Genomic DNA, 27,500 nt, shown 5'->3' with positions numbered 1-27,500 from the left:
TGGACTGGACTCCCACAATATTAGGCTAGATTCACTATGGACTGGACTCTCACTATTATGTTGGATCCATTATGGACTGGACTCTCACTATTATGTTGGATCCATTATGGACTGGACTCTCACTATTATGTTGGATCCATTATGGACTGGACTCTCACTATTATGTTGGATCCACTATGGACTGGACTCTCACTATTATGTTAGGTCCACTATGGATTGGACTCTCACACTATTATGTTAGATCCACTATGGACTGGACTCTCACAATTATCTTTGATCCACTATGGACTGGACTCTCACAATATTATGCTAGATCCACTATGGACTGGACTCTCACACTATTATGTTAAATCTACTATGGACTGGACTCTCACACAATCATGCAGGATCCACTATGGACTGGACTACCACAATATTATGCTGGATCCACTCAAGACTGGACTCTCACAATATTATTTTAGATCCACTATTGACTGAACTCTCACTATTATGTTAGATCCACTATGGACTGGACTTTCACTATTATCTTAGATCCACTATGGACTGGAATTTCACTATTATCTTAGATCCACTATGGACTGGACTCTCACTATTATGTTAGATCTACTATGGACTGGACTTTCACTATTATCTTAGATCCACTATGGACTGGACTCTCACTACTATGTTGGATCCACTATGGACTGGACTCTCACTACTATGTTGGATCCACTATGGACTGGACTCTCACTATTAGATCCACTATGGACTGGACTCTCACTATTAGATCCACTATGGACTGGACTCTCACTACTATGTTAGATCCATTATGGACTGGACTCTCACTACTATGTTGGATCCACTATGGACTGGACTCTCACTACTATGTTAGATCCACTATGGACTGGACTCTCACTACTATGTTAGATCCATTATGGACTGGACTCTCACTATTATGTTAGATACACTATGGACTGGACTCTCACACTATGATGCTAGATTCACTCGACATCCATTGCACCGGTCGCCCAGAGGGGGGTCCCCACATCTGCGGTCCTCTCCAAGGTTTCTCATTGTCCCATTGGGTTGAGTTTTTCCTTGCCCTGATGTGGGATCTGAACAGAGGATGTTGTTGTGGCTTGTGCAGCCCTTTGACACACTCGTGATTTAGGGCTGTATAAGTAAACATTGATTGATTTTTTTTTTTACATAAGCTGCAAAAAAAAAAAAAAGTTTACATTTAACTTTAAAAACTGGCAGCTCAGTCACCATTTTACAGTAAAAGCAGTGGGGTTGTAAAATTCAAAATATGAAATGGAAAAACAATACCACTCTTTTAGCGGTAAAATTCTTGTAACAGAGCTGACAGTTTTGTTTGTTTTTTTTACTGTAAAATCTTGCTTCAAAGTTCTTTTTTGCAATTTTTTTTATTGTTTTAGTGTCTTACTGTATATAGAAAAAAACAGTACCAAAGTTGATTTTACAGTAAAAAATTCAGTCGGCGAAATTTAACCGTAAAATCTCTTGTCAATTTTACAGTCTACAATTTCATTGATAATTTGTTTTGAAATAATAAGTCAGATATTTAAGTACAGTATTTCTTTATGTGAACTAAAAATATTTTTAGAATACGTAATATAATACAAATTTGATAATATTGAATTTTAAAAGATATGCAATTCCATGCAGTATATTATTTTTAATGTCAAAAGGGAAATATATTTGGTAAAATAAGATTAAGCATTTTATTCCCGGGCGCGGCCCCCGTTGCTGCTCACTGCTCCCCTCACCTCCCGGGGGGTAATCAAGGGTGATGGGTCAAAAGCAGAAAATAATTTCGCCACACCAAGTGTGTGCGTGACAATCATTGGTACTTTAACTTTAACTTATTAACACATTGTATATATTGGCTTTCAGAGGCCACGTAACACTTGTGGTGTAGGCCACCTATCATCAACCAGACTCATCAAGATCTAGCACTGAGACAAATCCAGACGTTAGATCAGGGTTCACCAACCTTTTTGAAACCAAGAGCTACTTCTTGGGTACTTATTAACGCGGAGGGCTACCAGTTTGATACACACTTAAAAAAATTGCCAGAAATAGCCAATTTGCTCAATTTACCTTTAATAAATAAATCTATATACCGGTATATATTAAAAAAATGGGTATTTCTGTCCGTCATTACATCATACGTTTTTTTTCTTTTTACGGAAGTTTTTTTGTAGGGAATAAATGATGATAAAAACACTTAATTGAACGGTTTAAAAGAGGAGAAAACAGGAAAAAAATTCAAATTTTATTTTGAAACATAGTTTATCTTCAATTTCAACTCTTTAAAATTCAAAATTCAACCGAAAAAAAGAAGACAAAAACTAATACAAATCTTTTTGAAAAAATAAAAAAATATATTTATGGAACATCATTAGTAATTTTTCCTGATTAAGATTAATTTTAGAATTTTGATGAAATGTTTTAAATAGGTTAAAATCCAATCTGCATTTTGTTAGAATATATAACAAATTGGACCAAACTTTATTTCTAACCAAGACAAATCATTATTTCTTCTAGATTTTCCATCCATTTTCTACCGCTTATTCCCTTTTGGGGTCGGGGTACACCCTGGACAAGTCGTCACCTCATCGCAGGGCCAACACAGAGAGACAGACAACATTCACACACTAGGGCCAATTTAGTGTTGCCAATCAACCTATCCCCAGGTGCATGTCTTTGGATGTCTAGATTTTCCAGAACAAACATTTTAAAAGAAATTTAGTAGACTTTGAAATAAGATTCAAATTTGATTTTAAAGATTTGCCAGAATAATTTGTCAAAAAAACAAAAGCTAAAATGAAAAATTCAATTAAAAAAGTATTTATTATTCTTAAAATTAAAATTAAAAAAATACTTTAACATTGATTTAAATTGTCCGGAAAGAAGAGGCAGGAATTTAAAAGGTAAAAAGGTATATGTGTTTAAAAATCAGAAGAAGCAAAGTAAAAAAATAAATGAATCTATTTAAACAAGCGAAGACCAAGTCTTTAAAATCTTTTCTTGGATTTTCAAATTTTATTTGACTTTTGTCTCTCTTAGAATTAAAAATGTCGAGCAAAGCGAGACCAGCTTGCTAGTTAATAAATACAATTTAAAAAATAGAGGCAGCTCACTGGTAAGTGCTATTTGAGCTATTTTTAGAACAGGCCAGCAGGCTACTCTCATATGTTGGTGACCCCCGCGTTAGATGTTATCAGTCCGAAAAAAACCTTAAAAATGTACATTCTGACATGACCGCATTTGAATCTCGTGTCCACCGAGCCTCAGTTTCCCCATGCCGGGAGCAGCTGATACGCACGCACGCACGCACGCACGCACGCACGCACGCACGCACGCACACACACACACACACACACACACACACACGAAACAGGAACTCTGAGGTTGGGCCGATTTCCCAATAAGAGACCACTGACTAACATCACGACACTTGCTCACAAAGTTCTTAGTTGAAAAGGTCCCTTTTTTTTTTTTTTTTTACTATTTCTCACTCATTTAATATCAATGTCAGAAGTCCCATAATGAAGTGTTGTCCAAAATCTACAAAAGCCAAAACCAGTGAAGTTGGCATGTTGTGTAAATGGTAAATACGAACAAAAAACAATGATTTGCAAATCCTTTTAAAATTATAATCAATTGATTTAATGTTCGAAATGAGAAACTCAATTTATTGTTTGCAAATAATCATTAACTTAGAATTTAATTGCAGCAACAGATTGCAAAAAAGTTGACACGGGCATTTTTATCACTGTGTTACATGGCCTTTCCTTTTAACAACACTCAGTATACGTTTGGGAACTGAGGAGACCAATTTTGGAAGTTTCTCAGGTGGAATTCTTTCCCATTCTTGCTTGATGTAGAGCTTAAGTTGTTCTACAGTCCGGGGTCTCCGTTGTGGTATTTTAGGCTTCATAATGTGCCACACATTTTCAAAGGGAGACAGGTCTGGACTACAGGCAGGTTAGTCTAATACCCGCACTCTTTTTCTGTGAACACGTGGCTTGGCATTTGTCTTGCTGAAATAATCAGGGGCGTCCATGATAACATTACTTGGATGGCAACATATGTTGCTCCAAAACCTGTATGTACCCTTCAGCATTAATGGTGCCTTCACAGATGTGTAAGTTACCCATGCCTTGGGCACTTATACACCCCCATACCATCACAGATGCTGGCTTTTTAACTTTGCGCCTAGAACAGTCCAGATGGTTCTTTTCCTCTTTGGTTTTCGGCGATTTCTCAAGATTCCCTGACCCTTTTGATGATATTACGGAGCATAGATGGTGAAATCCCTTCATTCCTTCCTCGTTAAATGATAAATGGGTTGTACTTGTATAGCGCTTTTCTACCTTCAAGGTACTCAAAGCGCTTTGACACTACTTCCACATTTACCCATTCACACACACATTCACACACTGATGGAGGGAGCTGCCATGCAAGGCGCCAACCAGCACCCATCAGGAGCAAGGGTGAAGTGTCTTGCTCAGGACACAACGGACGTGACGAGGTTGGTACTAGGTGGGATTTGAACCAGTGACCCTCGGGTTGCGCACGGCCACTCTTCCACTGCGCCACGCCGTCCCACGTCGTTGAGAAATGTTCTTAAACTGTTCGACAATTTGCTCACTCATTTTTTCACAAAGTGGTGACCCTCGCCCCATCCTTGTTTGTGAATGACTGAGCATTTCATGGAAGCTGCTTTTATACCCAAATGTTCACCTGTGGGATGTTTCAAGTGTTTGATGAGCATTCCTCCACTTTCTCTGTCTTTTTTGCCACTTGTGCCAGCTTTTTCAAACATGTTGCAGGCATCAAATTCCAAATGAGCTAATATTTGCAAAAAATAAAGGTTTCTCCGTTCAAACGTTACGTATCTTGTCTTTGCAGTCTGTTCAATTGAATGTACCGTATTTCCTTGAATTGCCGCCGGAGCGCTAATTAATTTAAGACCTCTTCTCACTCCGGCGTTTACCAAAGGCATGCGGTAAAGGCAAGCATGCACTAACTATCTTAAAACCTCTTCTCACTAAAGCGCTTACCAAAGCCATGGGGTAATAAATTTGTGCTTATAAATTTGAGTGTGATGTAAGGATACCATCATGAAAAGCACATTTAACAAAAAAAACTTCATTATGGTCTTACCTTTACTTATAAATGAAGTCCATGCGCAGCTCATTCTGATCAAAAGCATCGATAACTTGTTTATAAAAGTCTTCCTTTCTTCAGTTTTAAAAGTCTCTCTATCTCGATGGAGATCTCCCTTTATTACCTTCTGGTTCGATTGAAAGTCCAGTTTAGAAATCTAGCATAATGTAATACTCTATGTTAAAAGTGCAAGCGAGAGGAAAAAATAAACGATCGCTGCTCACTCTTGCTGCTTGTTGTCACTTCTTCTGCAGCCGAGTAGTTGCAAGAAGGATCACAAGCTCCCTCTACCACCAGGAGGCGGGAGTCATTTAATGACTCATATTTGACACACGCAGCTACGGTATATTAATAAAACATAGCTGCTTACTGTTATTTTTACCTTGGACATTAAATCCTACTTAATAGCTCTTAATCTTCTTCCCTTTGTGCGATTTCTAAATATTGAAATCAGCCTCCTTCATTTTGAAAATGATGACAGGTGAAGTGTCCCTCGTGGCGTGACGAGTTTGACCCGGCGGAAATTCTAGGCATATGCTAATTATTTTGCGAAACGAGTTTGACCCGGCGGAAATTCTAGACATGCGCTAATAAAAATAATATTTTGCGAAACGAGTTTGACCCGGCAGTAATTCTCGGCAGGCGCATATTATATCCCCGGCGGGCATTCAAGGAAATACGGTAAGTTGAAAAGGATTTGCAAATATTTGTATCCTGTTTTTAATTATGATTTATGCAATGTGACAACTTCACTGGTTTTGGGTTTTGAAAATACCATAACGCACATACAACATCTACAACAAAAACATTAAAGAGCAGGACAGGAGGACAGGGACGTTAACACTTTTTAATGATCAAGTTCACAGCTCCCACGTTGTTACTGATCGAGTTGGCAGAGCTTTGGGCTGCATTTTAAGGTGTGTAGTGAAGGCCCCCACCCCTCCCCCCCCTTTTTTTTTTTTTTTTAAAGTGGTCAACTATGAAGGAGTGAGCATTTTAGACTTAAATTTATCAGGTGCTCATGTACAGCATATCATGAGGTTACTGTGGTTGGTGGGTTGAAGTTTAGTTCGAAACTTGACTGCAGTTTCAAAATGACATCACACGTTTTCCATCTCTCTTTACAACAGGCTCTTAAAAGAGTAGGAAGAAGCACGGCTCATGTAATCTTACACCTTTTCCGCTTCATAGCAGTTTCTCACATATATGTTCACTTCCTGTTTTCAATTTGTAGCACAATGTTTTTCCAAACAACAGTTCTCTTCATAAATAGTTAAGTCAGTTACGACTCACTTGAATAGATGAATCATATCTTGTTTTCATTAAATATAGTTCTTTTCTTTGTACTTTGTAAACACTTTGTGTCTGAACGATATCCTAAACTGTATCAAGTTAATACATTCTTTGACTTCTTTCTTCTTCTAAATGTTATTACTTATGGAGCATATTGTGAATAAATTGAGAACATGTAGCTAACTAAAGCTTTAGCAACTGCTATATAAAGGAAAATGGGTAAGATTAATTAAGCTCTGCCTCTTTCTACTCCTTTTCGAACCTGTTGAATGGAGGGACTAGAAATTGTGATGCATCATGTTGTATGCATGCATGTTCCAAAATGAACACAAACTCAACTCAACAACACTTCAAAGTAGGCGTGTAACGGTACACAAAAATTTTTGTTCGGTACGTACCTTGGTTCAGAGGTCACAGTTTGGTTCATTTTCGGTACAGTAAGAAAACAAAAAAATATAATTGTTTTGGTTATTTATTTACCAAATTTGCAAAATCTTCCACCAAAAATATTTTTTCTTAGTGGAATATTTGATGTGGAGTAATCGCAACCTTGGATAGGTCAATAATTCATAATAACATTGATTTTGATTCAATATCATGTTTTGAGCAATGACAGTTTGAAAGAAAAAAAAACAGCTTTGTTTTATTAGTCAACGTTGCAACTTTTTCTAAATTAAATTTAGCCTTTAAGCTTTTTTATTTCACTTTTGTTTATCTTAATAGTATTTTTAGCATGTGCCGTGGGCCTTTAAAACATTAACTGTGGGCTGCAAATGGCTTCCGAGGCACACTTTTGACACCCCTGCTATGGATAATAAAAAATTTAATCTGATAAATCTATGGATAAAAAGCAGAGCCTGGCGACGCATGCGCGTTTATCATAACTCTCTCGCTCTCTCTGCCCTTCCCTCATGAATGCTGCTGCGTGCACAATTTGTTTTGTTTTTAACCCCTTCTTAACCCTGAACGTACATTGAAAATACACGCAACCCTAACTTAAAATGCCAGACATTTGAGGAATTTAACAAACTCCACCCGGACAGCCCCGCAAAAGAGGACATATCTGGTGAAAAGAGGAGGTATGGTCAGTCTACCATAGCCCGGTCAATGCTAGCATGCCGTGTGTTGTGCCTCAGTGTGCATTGTTTCCACAACGTGCGGTACGCTACTTAATATGCCCGTGTGGAAACTCGTTCTGTACACCTCCGAACCGAACCGAAACCCCTGTACCAAAACGGTTCAATACTAATACACATACCGTTACACCCCTACTTCAAAGTATTTAATTAGGGACCAAATGTCCCTTTAGGACAGAGGACCCTATTGTATTTCTAAGGTTTTATTATTGTTATACCGCCGCCTCTTTTAGCTGTAATTTGACCCCCTTTACATGCTTCAAAACTCACCGAATTTAACACACACATCAGGGCTGGCGATAATTGCGATCTAATCAAAAAGACAAAAATAAAAACTCAAAATTGCGCTCTAGCGCCCCCTAGGAAAAAACACGGACAAAACTGATTGTAACTTCCAGTAGGAATGTCGTAGAGACATGAAACAAAAACCTCTAGGTAGGTCTCACTTAGACCTACATTTCATTAATTGACATCCTTGAGCATCCTTGGGGGTTGCCCACATCTGAGGTCCTCTCCAAGGTTTCTCATAGTCAGCATTATCACTGGCGTCCCACTGGATGTGAATTCTCCCTGCCCACTGGGTGTGAGTTTTCCTTGCCCTTTTGTGGGTTCTTCCGAGGATGTTGTAGTCGTAATGATTTGTGATTTGGGGCTATATAAATAAACATTGATTGATTGATTGAAAAATCAACAGGAAGTTGGCAATTACCCCTTCAAAACAAAAGTTTTGTAAAAACCTGTATCCTTTTTTCAAACATTATCTCCTCTGACCGCGTTTGTTGTGTTGGCTTCAAACTAGCACAGGAGAGGGATTGAACTCTTCTGATTAAAAGTTGAGAAAAGAGTTTTAATAACTGCTCCGGTTTTGATTTTACGAGCCTTCAAAGAACCGCTACACTGATGCTGCTGCGCTGCTGCCGTCTCAAGATGGCCGCTTAAAAGCAGGAAGCACCAGCGTGACCACACAATGCAGAGAAGGTAGGTACTGTGCAGGTAAAGATATGTTGACTTGGTGAAAGAAAGAGGCACCAGTTTGACACCAGAATACAGAGAAGGTAGGTAAAGTGCAGGTAAAGATATGTTGTCTGGGTGATGGCAGGAAGCACCACTGAGTATGGGTGGCAGAAAGAAGCACCAGTGTGACCCCAGGATGCAGGGAAGGTAGGTAATGTGCAGGTAAAGATATGTTGAATGGGTAAAGACAGGAGACACCAGCAAAAGTCGGTCCCGTCCATCGCTGCTTGCAGCTTTAATATCGTTGATCTTTGTAATATTAACAAAAAAAAAAAACAATCCTGGCCAAGTTTCATACGGCGAGTCTTTATTAAAGATGTGTAGCAAAGCCTAATTTCAATCGGCAACTTTAAAAGTGAACATTTGAGTGCTTCCTCTCAAAAAAAGTGGAGTAAAAAGGTCACATTTGGTGCTCTGGGGACACATATTACTACTAGGACTTCATTATAAAGTCACGTTTGCCTAACAGGGGACCTTTAAATACAGCAGTTGCCATTGAGCATTTTCATATACACACGGATGAAAAGCAGGAGACGGTGATGTCACGCCACAAAAGCAAAATTCCTCACGAGGCCTCAAGTCTGACAAGCTGCACAACAGAAAGCTTTTATCTCCACCAAATGTGGCCACCCCTCTACATCACTCGCCACCTTGCATTTGTCACGCCAGCAGTAAACCCGCTCTTATCAGTCTGAGTTATCTGCCCGCTCACGCCAGTCAAACATTTACCTGGTGGAAAAAATGTGAGGTGACCTGACCCACATACCGCCGCTAATGAGGAAGCGGGTGACATTCTGCTTCCTCGTGCTCTCACTAAATATAGGAGGTGTGAACAAGGGCGTAGATGAGGTGGCAGTGGGCTCACAAAAACACGCAAAGAAAAATAAAAGTTGGGATGGCGTTCGGAAATTAGTCCGGGTGATCTGCTCGCGTTTTTTGGTGCTGGTGAGGAGACGGGCAGTCGCGTTTTGCACAAGCTGCAAATGGCGGAGTGATGCCTGATCAATGCCAACGTACAGTAGTCTAGCCGGTGTGTGATGAAGGCGTGGATAGCAGTCTCCAGGTCACTCTGGGAGAGATAGGCCTTGGTCTTTGCTAGGGTTCTGAGATGGTAAAAGCTGGTACTTACCACTGAACTGACCTGTTTAGTGAATTGGAAGACACTATCGAAGATCACTCCGAGATTTTTCACGGAGGACCCGATGTTTACACCCAGAGGACCTAGAGCACTGGCAAACGAGACTGGAGATGTTTTAGCGAAGATGATGATCTCAGGCTTGCTTTCATTAAGGTTGAGAAAGTTAGCACTCATCCATACCTTAATGTCAGTCAGACAGGGGTTAGTGCAAGTGCCTCACAATAGGAAGGTCCAATCCCGGGCTCGGGATCTTTCTGTGTGGAGTTTGCATGTTCTCCCCGCGACTTCGGGCTTCCTCCCACCGCCAAAAACATGCACCTGGGGATAGGCCCCTCCCACCTCCAAAGACCTGCACCTGGGAATAGGTTGATTGGCAACACTAAAAGGTCCGTAGTGTGTGAATGTGAGTGTGAATGTTGTCCGTCTATCTGTGTTGGCCCTGTTATGAGGTGGCAACTTGTCCAGAGTGTACACCGCCTTCCGCCCGAATGCAGCTAAAATGGGCTCCAGCACCCCCACCCCGCGACCACAAAGGGGACGAGCGGTAGAAAATGGATGGATGTTGGGGTTTATAGTATTCTACCTTTGTTGTTATTTATACTTTCTGAATAAATCATGTGATGATATTCATCAGTCAACTCACTAGTGTTAATTTTCAATCTATCATTATAAAAAAAACAATATAAAAATCCATCCATCCATCCATTTTCTACCGCTTATTCCCTTTTGGGGTCGCGGGGGGCGCTGGCGCCTATCTCAGCTACAATCGGGCGGAAGGCAGGGTACACCCTGTACAAGTCGCCACCTCATCGCAGGGCCAACACAGATAGTCAGACAACATTCACACTCACATTCACACACTAGGGACCATTTTAGTGTTGCCAATCAACCTATCCCCAAATCAAATAATTAAATTTTTATGTAGTTTGATAATTTTCCTCGACTGATGTACTAACATCATGTGGTTTATTTTTTCTTTACATACGTTGCATCATTACAGAGACACAAAGAATTGCTATTACAACATGTAGTGGACACATTTAGGACAGCAGTTTCTTTCATTGAAACATTTCGGCTCATTATTATACTTAAACTCATCCCGCGGGCCAGATAAAACTTGATTGCGTGCCTGATCCAGCCCACGGGCTTTACATTTGACACCCCTGCTGTTGAGGATACTGTTTGTCAGAAAGTCTACCATCCATCCACCCATCTTTTTCTGCTTCTTCGAAGTCAGGTCACGGGGGCAGCAGCCTAAGCAGGAGGCCAGACTTCTCTCTTCCCAGCTACTTTTTGTCTAACTCTTCCCGGGGGGATTCCGAGACATTCCCTGTCCAGCTGGAAGACATAATCTCTCCACCGTGTCCTGGGTCTTCCCCGTGGTCTCCTACCGGTCAGACGCGCCCTCAACACCTCCCCAGGAAGGCATTAGGGGCCACATTCTGACCAGATGACCGAACAACCTCATCGGGCTTCTCTCGATGTGGAAGAGCAGCGGCGTTGAACTTGTTCCAAGGACAAGAAGGTCTTGTATTATGGTAACCGTAATGTGTTCGTAAGCTGTTTTTTTGAGCAACAAATGTGACAAAAACTGATCATTTAACTCTTGTTGCTCCACTTTTCAGAAAAGAGGCACTCAAACTCCCGCTTTTGAATCAAAAGTCGTAAAAAAGAAGGCTTCGCAACGCGCCTTAAAGTAAAGCATGAGGTTCAAAAGTAATCTCAACCTGTCTTGTACAACCCAAAAACTACCCCATCATTGAAGTTGAGGTTGAGGTTGAGTTTATTTCAAACATGCATGCATACTACATGATACATCACAATTTCCAGTTTCTCTTTTCAACATTCAGTGCCTCTCCCGAAAACCTCCCAGGACAAATTTTCTCCCGAAATTCAGGCTGAGCTGGAGGCCACGCCCACTCCAGCTCCATGCGGACCTGTTTTCATGTCCGCTTTCCCACAATATAAACAGCGTGTCTGCCCAATGACGTTATAATTGTAAAATGATCAAGGACGAGTTCTTGGTTTCTTATGTGGGTTTATTGTTAGGCAGTTTCATTAACGTCCTCCCAGCGCCGTAACAAATCACAACAACAGCAGTCACGTTTTCGTCTACCGTAAAGCAGTTCGTCTGCCGTAAACAGCAATGTTGTGCCACTCTTAAACAGGACAATACTGCCATCTACTGTACATGCATATGTGACAATAACATCTACGGCTTTTAGAGAGTGCAGTGCACAACTGCGCACGCAAGGAGACGAAGCAGAAGAATGAGGAAGATACAGCCGTGGCGACGCCGACGACGAGTAAGATGAAGAAATACGCTTGTAAGTTCCAAGCCGCAGCTGCGAATGGACCTGGATAGCCTCCGGGAAGAAGTAGTGGACTACCAAGTGCTTGGCAGTGAAGATCTTCCTCAGGAAGCAAAGATTGACCGGTTTTAGGCCATGCTAGGGAGGGATGGAAGATTCCAGACTCTAATGCATTTGATGAAAGCACTTTCGTGCGTGCCACACAGCAATGCATCATCAGAGAGGGTGTTCAGCACGGTTAGAAAAATAATGACAGAGAATAGAACAAGGATGGACAATTCAACTCAACAATGAGTAGATGAGTGTTATGTGTGTGTATATGTGTAAAAAAAAGAACACTAAAATTCAAGTATTTATTTTATATATATATATATATATATATATATATATATATATATATATATATATATATATATATATATATATATATATATATATATATATATATATATATATAGCTAGAATTCACTGGAAGTCAAGTATTTCTTACATATAGTATATATTCTAGCTGTAAATATACTCCTACCCTCTTAACCACGCCCCACCTCCCGAAATCGGAGGTCTCAAGGTTGGCAAGTATGCTTTGGACATGTCCTGAAAAATAAATTAATTATTGATGAGGTGTATCAGAACATTAATAACAATTGGATTTGTCACCTATAAGTCACACAAAACCTCAAATTTTAAACTACCGTATTTTCCGGACTATAAGGCGCACTTAACTAAACTTGACAGTGCGCCTGATGTAAGGAATAAGTTTGGTTGAGCTTACCCACCTCAAAGCTATTTTGTTTGGTACATGGTGTAATGCCCGATAGTCGAAGCTCGGATTCAGGAGGAACAGTGTGGTTTTCGTCCTGGTCGTGGAACTGTGGACCAGCTCTATACTCTCGGCAGGGTTCTTGAGGTTGCATGGGAGTTTGCCCAACCAGTCTACATGTGCTTTGTGGACTTGGAGAAGGCATTTGACCATGTTCCTCGGGAAGTCCTGTGGGGAGTGCTCAGAGAGTATGGGGTATCGGCCTCTATTATTGTGGCGGTCCGCCCCCTGTATGATCAGTGTCAGAGCTTGGTCCGCATAGCCGGCAGTAAGACGGACACATTTCCAGTGAGGGTTGGACTCCGCCAAGGCGGTCCTTTGTCACCGATTCTGTTCATAACTTTTATGGACAGAATATCTAGGCGCAGTCAAGGCGTTGAGGGGTTCCGGTTTGGTGGCCGCGGGATTAGGTCTCTGCTTTTCGCAGATGATGTGGTCCTGATGGCTTAATCTGGCAGGGATCTTCAGCTCTCACTGGATTGGTTCGCAGCAGAGTGTGAAGCGACCGGAATGAGAACCAGCACCTCCAAGTCCGAGTCCATGGTTCTCGCCCAGAAAAGGGTTGAGTACCAAAATGAGTTTCCTCCGCCGAGTGGCGGGTCTCTCCCTTAAAGATAGGGTGAGAAGCTCTGCCATCCGGGAGGAGCTCAAAGTAAAGCCGCTGCTCCTCCATATCGAGAGGAGCCAGATGAGGTGGCTCGGGCATCTGGTTAGGATGCCACCAGAACGCCTCCCTAGGGAGGTGTTTAGGGCACGTCCAACCGGTAGGAGGCCACGGGGAAGACCCAGGACACGTTGGGAAGACTATGTCTACCAGCTGGCCTGGGAACGCCTCGGGATCCCCCGGGAAGAGCTAGACGAAGTGGCTGGGGAGAGAAAATTCTGGGCTTCCCTGCTTAGGCTGCTGCCCCCGCGACCCAACCTCGGATAAGCGGAAGAAGATGGATGGATGGATGGATGGATGGACATGGTGTAAAGATAAGTGTGACAAGTAGATGGTAGTCAAAGATAAGAGGTAAGTGTAGGCTGTACTATAATGGCAATATGACTCAAGTAAACAACACCAACATCTCATATAAACCATTCCATCTGTTTTTTGCAGATGATGTGGTCCTGATGGCTTCATCTGGCCAGGATCATCAACTCTCACTGGATCGGTTCGCAGCAGAGTGTGATGCGACTGGGATGAGAATCAGCACCTCCAAGTCCCGAGTCCATTATTCTCGCCCGGAACAGGGTGGAGTGCCATCTCCGGGTTGGGGAGGAGATCATACCCCAAGTGGAGGAGTTCAAGTACCTCGGAGTCTTGTTCACGAGTGAGAGAAGAGTGGTTTGTGAGGTCAACAGGCGATCGGTACTGTATCGAACCGTTGTGGTGAAGAAGGAGGTGAGCCGGAAGACAAACCTCTCAATTTACCGGTCGATCTACGTTCCCATCCTCACCTATGGTCATGAGCTTTGGGTTATGACCGAAAGGACAAGATCACGGGTACAAGCGGCCAAAATGAGTTTCCTCTGCTAGGGAGCTCAAAGTAAAGCCGTGGCTCCTCCACATGGAGAGGAGCAGCCAGATGAGGTGGTTCGGGCATCTGGTCAGGATGCCACCCACACCCCTCCCTAGGGAGGTGTTTTGGGCATGTCTGAACGGTAGGGGGCCACGGGTAAGGCCCAGGACACGTTGGGAAGACTATGTCTCCCGGCTGGCCTGGGAATGCCTCGGGATCCCCCGGGAGGAGCTGGACAAGGTGGCTGGGGAGAGGGAAGTCTGGGCTTCCCTGCTTAGGCTGCTGCCCCCGCGACCCGACCTCGGATAAGCGGAAGAAGACGGATGGATGGCATTGAAAATATAGAACATTACACACGGCATTGAAAAATCCATCAGTTTTAGAACTTTGGTAAGCAATAAAGCCACGCCGATTGGTGTGCTTCAACATAGGAGTATTATTATGGTGTGTGTGTATAACGTAAGACATTATCCGGCGTTGTGTTTTGCAATAAAATGCAAAAGCAACTTTTCTTACCTTCTGGTACCTGCTGATCTGTATTTGGAATCTGCGTAAGTCCTGAAAAACTGCGCGCGTCTGCCTTTGTAGTCCGTGGCGATAAGCCGATAAGCTTCTTCTTTTCTTCTATCTTCAAATTATGTGACATTCATCCTCCACTGTTGCCATTTCTAATCAAAAGTACCGTATTTTTCGGACTATAAGTCGCAGTTTTTTTCATAGTTTGGCCAGGGGTGCGACTTATACTCAGGAGCGACTTAGGTGTGAAATTAGTAACACATTACCGTAAAATATCAAATAATATTATTTAGCTCATTCACGTAAGACTAGATGTATAAGATTTCATGGGATTTATCGATTAGGAGTGACAGATTGTTTGGTAAACGTATGGCATGTTCTATATGTTATAGTTATTTGAATGACTTACCATAATATGTTACGTTAACATACCAGGCACCTTCTCAGTTGGTTATTTATGCGTCATATAACGTACACTTATTCAGCCTGTTGTTCACTACGCTTTATTTATTTGAAATTGCCTTTCAAATGTCTATTCTTGGTGTTGGGTTTTATCAAATAAATTTCCCCAAAAAATGCGACCTATACTCTAGTGCGACGTATATGTTTTTTTTCATTCGTTATGCATATACTCCAAAAAATACGGTAGTGTAAAGTTCTTACTTATATCTGTCAGTAAAATCACCATGAAAGCACTAATAAACACCGGTGTAGTGACTTTACATTATTCACCCAAGAAAATTGTCGGACGTTTTTTCATGGGACACATTTCCGGTGTAGTTGTTTCCGGATGAGGAGATGCTGCTCCGTTATTGATTTAAGTAAATTCTGAATGTCATTAAAACAGTTAGTTCCATCTTTTGACACTTCTTCCACTCCCGTACTTGCACGCTACACCGCTACAACAAAGATGACGGGGAGAAGACGAGGGTGAGCCACGTAAATAAGACCGCCCACGAAATCGATATTTAGATGCATCGCCTTTCAGACATGGATGATTATAGAATCGATTAGTTAACGTCAATAATCGATAAACTATGTTTTTATTGTAAATAAAGTAATGCAGACAGTTCGAAAATGTGGCTGACTGCAGCGAGCCACCGCACTGATAGATCCGACCAGCTCTTTTATTACCGGGCACTTGTGGTTCCGTTTTGCCCACATGTTTCATTAATTCAATAAACGTGGGAATTAATGTAACTGTTTCTTATTCCAAATGAATTGTTTTTTTTTTTTAAGTTGCAAGTGATAAACGTTTCTCTAATAAAACGAAATGTAAAACTGCATTAATATACACAAAATGAAGATGAATCAATGATCCATTTTTAATCAAATCATAGCTCCTGAATTGTAATCGTAATCGAACCGTGAGGTGGCCAAAGAACCTCTACCACTTACTGAATTGGAGTGTGAACCAGAGTTCCCTTGCTCACATATATACCGTATTTTTTGGATTAGAAGTCACTCCGGAGTATACGTCGCACCGGCTGAAAATGCATAATAAAGAAGGAAAAAAACATATATACGTCACACTGGAGTATAAGTCGCATTTTTGGGGGAAATTTATTTGATAAAATCCAACACCAAGAATAGACATTTGAAAGGCAATTTAAAATAAACAAAGAATAGTGAACAACAGGCTGAATAAGTGTACGTTATATGACGCATAAATAACCAACTGAGAAGATGCCTGGTATGTTAACGTAACATATTATGGTAAGTCATTCAAATAACTATAACATATAGAACATGCTATACGTTTACCAAACAATCTGTCACTCCTAATCGATAAATCCCATGAAATCTTCTTCCTCGATGTCGCTTCTAAACAACTCTGCCAACTCCAAGGTATGCGCTACTTCCTCTTGTCGTTTTCTGCTGCATATTTCACTACGTCCAGCTTGTAATCTGCAGTACATGATTTCCTTTTCGGTGCCATTTTTGTTCAGCCTTCTCGGTTTTTATAAGTTACCGCCAACGATGAAATGATCCACTTTAATAGCTACGGCCGTAGCATATAGCAGTGGTTCTCAAATGGGGGTACGCGTAACCCTGGGGGTACTTGAAGGTATGCCAAGGGGTACGTGAGATTTTTTTTTTTTTAATATTCTAAAAATAGCAACAATTCAAAAATCCTCTAAGTATATTTTTTGAATAATACTTCAACAAAATATGAATGTAAGTTCATAAACTGTAAAAATAAATGCAACATGCAATATTCAGTGTTGACAGCTAGATTTTTTTTGTGGACATGTTCCATAAATATTGATGTTAAAGATTTCTTTTTTTGTGAATATATTTTTAGAATTAAGTTCATGAATCCAGATGGATCTCTATTACAATCCCCAAAGAGGGCACTTTAAGTACCCGGGCGGTATAGCTCTGGTGGCCGTGCCAGCAACTTGAGGGTTCCAGGTTCGATTCCTGCTTCTGCCATCCTAGTTAATGCTGTTGTGTCCTTGGGTAAGACACTTTACCCACCTGCTCCCGGTGCCACCCACAGTGGTTTAAATGTAACTTAGATAATGGGGGGTTGCCCACATATGCGGTCCTCTCCAAGGTTTCTCATAGTCACTGTCACCGACATCCCACTGCGGTGCGTTTTTCCTTGCCTTTATGTGGGCTCTGTACCGAGGATGTCGTTGTGGTTTGTGCAGCCCTTTGAGACACTTGTCATTTAGGGTTGTATAAATAAACATTGATGGATTGATTTCACAACGTAAAGTGCTTTGAGTCACTAGAGAAAAGCGCTATGTAAATATAATTCACTTCACTTCACTCCTATGTGTAGAAATCTGTATTTATAATTGTATCACTTGTTTACTTTTTAACAAGTTTTTAGTTATTCTTATATATTATTTTCCAAATAGTTCAAGAAAGACCACTACAAATGAGCAATATTTGACATAGTGCTGTATTTTACTTCTTTGTCTGTTTTTTTCAACCAAAAATGCTTTGCTTTGATTAGGGGGTACTTGAATTACAAAAAATGTTCACTGGGGGTACATCACTGAAAAAAGGTTGAGAACCACTGGCATATAGCATATAGCAGTTAGCATTCCATGACCCACAATGCACTTCTGCCATGATCCTCCCCCGCCGAAGTCTTATTGTTTGACGTGTATGTGACGATTACTGACGTGTGTGTGTGTGTGTGACGATTGCTGACACTTTTTTCGTCTCTTCCGCGAATGAGATAAATAATATTTGATATTTTACGGTAATGTGTTAATAATTTCACACATAAGTCGCTCCTGAGTATATGTCGTACCCCCGGTCAAACTATGAAAAAAACTGCGACTTATAGTCCGAAAAATACGGTACCTTTCAATACTCAATTATGTTCCATAAAACTGTCATCTAGAAACTTCACAAAAATGTTCTGGTTGCTGCTTAGCACCCCTTTGAAAGTAACCTTCTGTCCAGGTCTTTTACCTTCCTCTCGTAAGTTTCTCCTTCCTCTACTGCATGGTTGTCAAACGCTGGCCCGCGGGACAAATGTAATTTCATTTGGCCCTTGAGGCAATATCAAATTAACATTAGAGCTGGCACACCGGTGTCATACAGCGGCGGTGCCGCTGTAAGACCGCATTCACCGCTAGTACTCATACTTGCCAACCCTCACGATTTTCCCGGGAGACTCCTGAAGTTTAGTACCCCTCCTGAAAATCTCCCGAATTTCTCCCGATTTCCACCCGGACAACAATATTGGGGGCTTGCCTTAAAGGCACTGCTTTTAGCGACCTCTACAACCTGTCGTCACGTCCGCTTGTCCTCCAAATCGACTGCGTGCCGGCCCAGTCACATAATATATGCGGCTTTCACACAAGTGAATGCAAGGCATACTTGGTCACACTGAGGGTGGCCGTATAAACAACTTTAACACTGTTAAGAATACGCGCCACACTGTGAACCCACACCAAACAAGAATGACAAACATTTCGGGAGAACATCCGCACCGTAACACAACATAAACACAACAGAACAAATACCCAGAACCCCTTGCAGCACTAACTCTTTCAGGACGTGACAATATACACCTCCGCTACCTCCCACCCCCCCGCCCACCTCATTGTTATTTTATTTTAAAATTAATTAGCCTGTGGAAAAAGTTAAGAGGCATTACATATTTTATTTAAATCTGATTTAGTATACCATTAATGTCTTTTCGTTTTTTTTGTGAAAGTTGATTTTGCACTATTAAGTTATACAAGCGTTGCTTGTTCCATATTCAGTGTTAAAGCAAATCAGTGTAGCAAACTGAGCACTGATTGACGTTTTATTCATGCACTTTCTCTTGCTACTTCAAGGGTTGAATGTTTGATTCATTCATTATTATTTTATTTTCAAATGTATTAGCCCATGGAAAAAGTTTATTTTGTTATTTACCTCAGAAGGCTGCAAATAGAAAAGAGGAATTCAATCCCAGCTGCACTCGGGCGGAAGGCGGTGTACACTCACTCTGGACAAGTTTCCACCTCATGGCAGGGCCAACACAAAAAGACAAACATTCTTATTCACACACTCGAGAAAATTTAGTGTTGAAAATCAGCAAATTACAACAAATGTAAAACTAATTAGTAAATTAAAATAAAAAAGTACATACGAAGTAGAGAGTCAATGTTAAAATATTGTGTTCGGGACGCCTGAGATATAACATTTTTCACTGGACCAGAATCACTTGCAAAATTTGTTGAATTTTCATGCTGATTAAGGGCCTCAATAATGTGTTCAAAGTGGGATAAATACATTTTAAAAAACGAAGGAATACAACTGCTGTTCAGGCCCTAATAAGAAAGCTCAGTTCAGTGCCGTTGGCTACTAATAGCAACTCAGACTGTCGACAACACCCAATTCCTATCATTCAAATGACGAACAATAATTATACAAAACACACGGCACTATGTCATGAAATGAAACAAACAAAGCATGTGCATCACTAAAAAGTCCAGAATGCCGTCTCGTTGTGGTTATGGCAAACCTTCTCAAACATGCTTTATCAGTATAATGCTTCAAACTACGGCTGGGCGGTATATCGATATACTCGATACATTGGGGGTTTGTCTCTGTGCGATATAGAGAATGACTATATTGTGATATTGGAGTATACATTCTCACACAGTTGCTTTTAGCTGCTTGCATTACACTACAGGCTCTTCTCACTCTTTGTTGTCTATCCTTCTCACAAACAGCAAACGCACCTTCTTACATACGTCACATACGTATACCCCCTCGCAGAGCAGAGATGTAGCAGCATGGGTAACGTTAGCTGTGGTGCGAGTGGTAATACGAGAGAGATAAGGTACGAATCTGGTAACATAGGAAGGAAAAATTCATTCCCAAGAAAAACAGCAGGGGGCCCATCGTCTGGCGGTGGTTAGGCTTCAAGCGGGAAGATGTTGAACAGACAACCGTAATTTGTCAAGTGTGGGGCAAAAGAGTTGCTACAAAAAGTAGCATTACTGCTGATATCATAATAACATCATTTGAAAAGTCACCTGCTAGAGATTGAAGAGTGCGTACTCCGCATGTCAACATCTCTGTTCAGTGCCACACCAACAAAATACCGAGGCAACCATTTCCACATCAACACCGTATGAAAAAAATAGTCAACAACATCAGGAGATAACGTCCGCAGTAACCTACCACATAGTGAAGGACATACACTATTTGATTTCCTATTATGCAGCTTATTTTTATTTGACAGTTATTGAAATATCTTGTGTGACATCATGCAAAAAAGTGCACTTTATTTTTTTTTAACTATTGTAGTGGCGTTCTGTACAAAAAGTGCACTTTAATTTAGTGTTGTTTTGATATGTCATCTTAGTGACATCCACAAAAGTGCACTCATAGCTTGTTTTAAAATGTCTCTTAAAATCTTGTTTTGAAATGACATGAATGTTTGTGCCACTGCTTAATAACAGTTTAATAAATACACTTTTGGAAAATTGACTTAGATGTGATTTCCTTCTCTGCATGAAAGTTTAAAATGAGCACATAGTAATGCAGTATGAAGAAGAATGTGTTAATGTAGACACATAGAATCATCATACTGCTGTGATTATATGCATCAATTGTTCATTCAAGGCTAAGGCAAAATATCGAGATATATATGGTGTATCGTGATATGGCCCAAAAATATCAGAATATTGATAAAAGGCCATATTGCCCAGCCCTACTTCAAACCCACTTCGAAAAGCAAACGTGCAAACAAAGCTTGCTCATTACAGTCATTTTACCCGACTTCCTCAATTTGATCTGAAAAAAAAAAAAAAAATCAAAATTTGCTTAATTAGGGACCGAATGTCCCTTTGGGACAGAGGACCCTATTGTATTTCTATGGTTTTATTATAATCATACCACCGCCTCTTTGCGCTGTATTTGACCCCCTTAACATGCTTCAAAACTCACCAAATTTTACACACACACATCAGGACTGGCGAAAATTGCGATCTAATCAAAAAAACAAAAACAAAACTCAAAATTGCGCTCCAGCGCCCCCTAGGAAAAAACAGACAAAACTGCTTGTAACTTCGGTTAGGAATGTCAGAGACATGGAACAAAAACCTCTATGTAGGTCTGACTTAGACCTAGATTTCATACACTGACCTCCTTCAGTAAAAATCAACAGGAAATTGGCAAAAACCCCTTCAAAACAAAAGCTTCCTAAAAAATGTCATTTTTGCATCTTTGAGCTGTAATTTGACCCCCTTAAAATGCTTCAAAACTCACCAAACTGGACACACACATCGGGACTGGCAAAAATTGCAATCTAATAAAAAACAAACAAAAAAAAAACTCAAAATTGCGGTCTTGCGCCCCCTAGGAATAAAAACACAGACAAAACTGCTCCTAGGAATAAAACAGAAAAAACTGCTTGTAACTTCCGGTAGGAATGTCGTAAAGACATGAAACAAAAACCTCTATGTAGGTTTCACTTACACCTACATTTCATTCTTTACATCCTTCAACAAAAATCAACAAGAAGTTGGCAATTACCCCTTCAAAACAAAAGTTTTGTAATAACCTGTCACCTTTTTTCAAACATAATCTCCTCTGACCGTGTTTGTTGTGTCAGCTTCAAACACGCACAGGAGAGAGATTGAACCCTTCTGATTAAAAGTTGAGTAAAGAGTTTAAATAACTGCTCCGGTTTTGATTTTACAAGCCTTCAAAGAACTTCTGCGCTGATGCTGCTGCCGTCTCAAGATGGCCGCTTAAAAGCAGGAAGCTTTAGCGTGACCACACAATGCAGAGAAGGTAGGTACTGTGCGGGTAAAGATATGTTGACTTGGTGAAAGAAGGAGGCCCCAGTTTGACACCAGAATACAGAGAATGTTGGTAATGTGCAGGTAAAGATATGTTGTCTGGGTGATGGCAGGAAGCACCACCGAGTATGGGTGACAGAAAGAAGCACCAGTGTGACCCCAGGATGCAGGGAAGGTAGGTAATGTGCAGGTAAAGATATGTTGAATGGGTAAAGGCAGGAAACACCAGCAAAAGTCGGTCCCGTCCATCGACCCCTGCAGCTTTAATTAATTTTAATTCTGTAGGTTAAAGTGTTTTATATATTGTGCTCATGAGGTAATGATGCTGATCAACTTCAATTTATTGCCATTTATTGGGATAATTTTAAGCTTTTGTATCAAATGGGTCGAGTGTTCAAAATATGTTTATAGATTGAAAAAATAAATTCCAGGCAAATTAATGTTAATAAAAAAACTGGTTGGACTTAGACTTCCTTTATTGTCATTCAAATTTGAACTTTACAGTACAGATAAGATAAGGATAAAAGGAGCAATAAGGTGCAGATATAAATAGATTACTGTACAGATAAATATATTGCACTTTTGCATGTGCATCCACATTTACAGATGTTTGTTATATTGTTTTATAGTCCAGCCAGTTAATCCGTTTTTGGGGGGAATTGAGGGGATTATTATGATGTGTTCAAGAGTCTTACGGCCTGAGGGAAGAAGCTGGTACAGAACCTAGAAGTTCTGCTACGGACGCTGCAGAACCTCTTTACATATTTTTTATATCAACTTGAGTGTATTGTCATTTATTGCAGTGTTTTTCAACCACTGTGCCGCGGCGCACCGGTGTGCTGTGAGAAACAGTCTGGTGTGCCGTGGGAGATTATGTCATTTCACCTAATTGGGTTAAAAATATTTTTTGCTAACCAGTAATTATAATCCGCAAATAATGTGCCGTTGTTGAGGGTCTGTACTGTCTAGAGCGCGGCAGGGTAACCATGTAGTATTCTTCCATATCAGTAGGTGGCAGCAGGTAGCTAAATGCTTGGTCTTGATCACAATATGCAGACGCAGGTCAAAAAGGTATCTAATGCTTAAACCAAAAATAAACATAAGGCGAGTGACGCTAAGAAAAGGGATTGAATCTTATTGAAGGCTATGCAGAACGAAACTAAAACTGAACTGGCTGCAAAGTACCGTATTTCCTTGAATTGCCCGCCGGGGTGCTAATTATTTTAAAACCTCTTCTCACTGCGGCGTTTACCAAAGGCATGCAGTAAAGGCAAGCATGCGCTAATTATTTTAAAACCTATTCTCACTCCGGCGCTCAAAGGCATGCGGTGTATTTAGGCCTGCGCTTATATATTTGAGTGTAATGTAAGGATACCATCATGAAAAGCACATTTAATTAAAAAAACTTTATTATGGTCTTACCTTTACTTATAATTTAAGTCCATGCGCAGCTCCTTCTGATCAAAAGCATCGATAACTTGTTTATAGAAGTCTTATTTATCTTTCTTCAGTTTTAAAAGTCTCTCTGTCTCGATGGAGATCTTCTTTTATTACCTCCTGCTTCGATTGAAAGTCCAGTTTTATTATTTCATTATTGTAATCAGCCTCCTCCATTTTGAAAATGATGACAGGTGAAGTGTCACTCGTGACCTGCCTAGTTTGACCCGACGGAAATTCTAGGCATATGCTGATTATTTTGCGAAACAAGTTTGACCCGGCGGAAATTCTAGACATGCGCTAATAAAAATAATATTTTTTGAAACGAGTTTGACCCGGCGTTCATCCTGAGCCGGTGGTAATGCTAAATATGCGCTAATTATTTTGCAAAACGAGTTTGACCCGGCAGTAATTTTAGGCAGGCGCACACTGTATACCTGGCGGCAATTCAAGGAAATACGGTAAACAAACAAAGAATGCTGGACAACAGCAAAGACATACTGTGGAGCAAAGACGGCGTCCATAAAGTACATCCGAACATTACATGACTATCAACAATGTCCCCACAAAGAAGGATTAAAACAACTGAACTATTCGTGATTGCTAAAACAAAGTAGATGCGGGAAATATCTCTCAAAGGAAGACATGAAACTGCTACAGGAAAATACCAAAAAAAGAAGAAAAAAAGCCACCAAAAGTAGAACTAAAACACACCACAGACAGGAAAACAACAAAACACTCAAAACAAGTCACGGCGTGATGTGACAGATTGTGACAGTAAACCTACTTTAAGACAAGAGCTATATTGATATGGTTATGGATTAAAAGTCATATCCAACAATTGCGACTACGACTGGTTGAAATGGTTGAAAAACACCGATGTAATATAATCCTATTGTATGAAAAAAGACCTGAATAGACCGGTACATCGGTAGTGCGTCTTTTAATACGGTGCGCTCTATAGTTGAAAAACTATAGGGTGATTTATTGGGTTAATTTTATGTTTTTGTATCAAGTGCGTCAAATGTTCAAAAGATGTTTATAGAATAAGGATGAACAAATAAATTTCAGGCAAATTAATGTTATGTAAAAACTGGTCACAGTTTTTATTGTATTTATAAAATGTTACATGAAAATTGGTTACGTATTTTTTTTTTCATTGTGTTTATTTATATTGGCTTTAAATCTACAAACCCCATTTCCATATGAGTTGGGAAATTGTGTTAGATGTAAATACAAACGAAATACAATGATTTGCAAATCATTTTCAAACCATATTCAGTTGAATATGCTACTAAGACAAGATATTTGATGTTCAAACTGAAACATTTTTTGGGGCAAATAATCATTAACTTTAGAATTTGATGCCAGCAGCACATGACAAAGAAGTTGGGAAAGGTGTCAATAAATACTGATGAAGTTGAAGAATGCTCATCAAACACTTATTTGGAACATCCCACAGGTGTGCAGGCTAATTGGGAACAGGTGGGTGCCCTGATTGGGTATAAAAACAGCTTCCCAAAAAATGCTCAGTCTTTCACAAGCAAGGACGAAGCAAAGTACACCCCTTTGTCCACAACTGCGTGATTAGATAGTCAAACAGTTTAGGAACAACGTTTCTCAAAGTGCATTTGCAAGAAATTTATGGATTTCAACATCTACGGTCCATAATATCATCAAAAGGTTCAGAAAATCTGGAGAAATCACGTAAGCGGCATGGAAACCAACATTGAATGACCATGAACTTTGATCCCTCGGACGGCACTGTATCAAAAACCGACATCAATCTCTAGACGATATTGCCACATGGGCCCAGGAACACTTCAGAAAACCACTGTCACTCAATACAGTTCGTCGCTACATCTGTAAGTGCAAGTTAAAGCTCTACTATGCAAAGCGAAAGACATTTATCAACAACATCCAGAAACACCGACGGCTTCTCTGGGCCCGAGATCATCTGAGATGGACTGATGCAAAGTGGAAAAGTGTTCTGTGGTCTGACGAGTCCACATTTCAAATTGTTTTTGGAAATATTCGACATTGTGTCATCCGGACCAAAGGGGAAGCGAACCATCCAGACTGTAATCGACGCAAAGTTCAAAAGCCACCATCTGTGATGGTATGGGGGTGCATTACTGCCCAAGGCATGGTTAACTTACACATCTGTGAAGGCACCATTAATGCTGAAAGGTACATACAGGTTTTGGAACAACATATGTTGCCATCTAAGCGCAGTCTTTTTCATGGATGCCCCTGCTTATTTCAGCAAGACAATGCCAAGCCACATTCAGCCGGTGTTATAACAGCGTGGCTTCGTAAAAAAAGATAGCGGGTACTTTCCTGACACGCCTGCAGTCCAGACCTGTCTCCCATCGGAAATGTGATCTACCAGTGGTGAACATGCCCTTTCCCAACTACTTTGGCACGTGTTGCAGCCATGAAATTCTAAGTTAATTATTATTTGCAAAAAAATAATAAAAGTTTATGAGTTTGAAAATCAGATATCTTGTCTTTGTAGTGCATTCAATTGAATATGGGTTGAAAAGAATGTGCAAATCATTGCATTCTGTTTATATTGACATCTAACACAATTTCCCATCTCATATGGAAACGGGGTTTGTATTAACAAACAAACATTAGCCGACTTTCAAAGAAAAAGGAAGCTATGGTGTGGACCCAGAATGCTAATTCTAAAAACTAGCATCACAACACTCGATACTTGTATTCATCATTTAGGCTTTATTCTTGATTTGTGCGCTTCATAATCGATTCATAATTATAACTGCCTTTGTGCAAATGTAACACATAAATACTACTCTTATTACTGAAACACAAACACTACCACTAATAATTGTAATAATAATACAACACGGAACACTAGAAGTGCTGCTACTACTCAGAACTACTACGGGCTACTATCGATGTGCGCCACACGGTTCTGCTGCCTGCCTGAGAGATGACATCATTTTGGGTCATCTTAGGTTCGGTACATTCACGCATCTGCCTTTTTTTGCCCAAACAAAGACGGATAAAAGTACGAAAGGAACCACAAACCACAACACGGTAATATTGCGTCACTCACCTTACCCCCACTTTCATGTCAACACACAAACCCCAGCAGGTTGACGAGCACCTCCTGACGCGTTCACGGCGCGTCGGCCATTCACATCAATAACGGCTCGTTTTTGTTTTGTTCCTTTCTTCTAAGAATTTGAATAAAATACACAATGATAACAGGAACGGGGGTAATCGGTAAGGGGGGGGGGGGGGGGGGGGGGTTATTTCTGATTAGTTTGACCGCGGCGAGAAACCGGTGGGTTTGGTAGAGCGGGGGAAACGGACGCTCCTGAACGCACCACGGTCCACTCACCTACACTGACCAACATCGCCGAACCACCTGGGGCAACTTTACATTATATATATCAGGGGTCACCAACGCGTTGCCCGCGGGCACCGGGTAGCCCGCTGGCCTGTTCTAAAAATAGCTCAAATAGCAGCACTTACCAGTGAGCTGCCTATATTTTTTACATTTTATTTATTTACTAGCAAGCTGGTCTCGCTTTGTTCGACATTTTTAATTGTAAGAGAGACAAAACTCAAATAGAATTTGAAAATACAAGAAAATATTTTAAAGACTTGGTCTTCACTTGTTAAAATAAATTCATTTATTTTTCTTACTCCGTCCGCTTCTTATAACTGTCAGAAAGACCATTTTAGAGAAAAAATACAACCTTAAAAATTATATTAGGATTTTCAAACACATATACATGTTTACCTTTTAAATTCCTTCCTCTTCTTTCCTGACAATTTAAATCAATGTCCAAGTATTTTTTTTTTATTATTTTAAAGAATAATAAATACATTTTAATTTAATTCTTCA

General features: G+C 40.4%; 1 protein-coding gene across 8 annotated transcripts in view; it reads right to left on the bottom strand.

The window, feature by feature from the left end:
* The window catches only part of taok3a (TAO kinase 3a), a 264,388-nt gene that overhangs the window by 233,944 nt on the left and 2,944 nt on the right, over positions 1-27,500 (bottom strand). Inside the window, exons 3-4 of one of the 8 annotated variants that reach the window (XM_061903060.1) lie at positions 9,940-10,114; positions 9,763-9,850 (exon numbers count right to left, since the gene is read on the bottom strand). The exons of 6 other annotated variants lie outside the window; for them this stretch is intronic. The gene's annotated coding sequence lies outside the window, so the exon portion shown is untranslated. Of the gene's footprint in view, positions 1-9,762; positions 9,851-9,939; positions 10,115-26,702; positions 26,766-27,500 lie in introns of those variants that run through there. One more of the 8 variants, XM_061903069.1, reaches the window with a different exon arrangement.

The sequence above is a fragment of the Nerophis ophidion genome, linkage group LG01 (genome assembly GCF_033978795.1).
Source record: "Nerophis ophidion isolate RoL-2023_Sa linkage group LG01, RoL_Noph_v1.0, whole genome shotgun sequence".
NCBI classification, from domain to species: Eukaryota; Metazoa; Chordata; class Actinopteri; order Syngnathiformes; family Syngnathidae; genus Nerophis; species Nerophis ophidion.
Note: the sequence above shows the minus strand (reverse complement) of the source record. Positions and strands in the feature narration are given on the sequence as shown.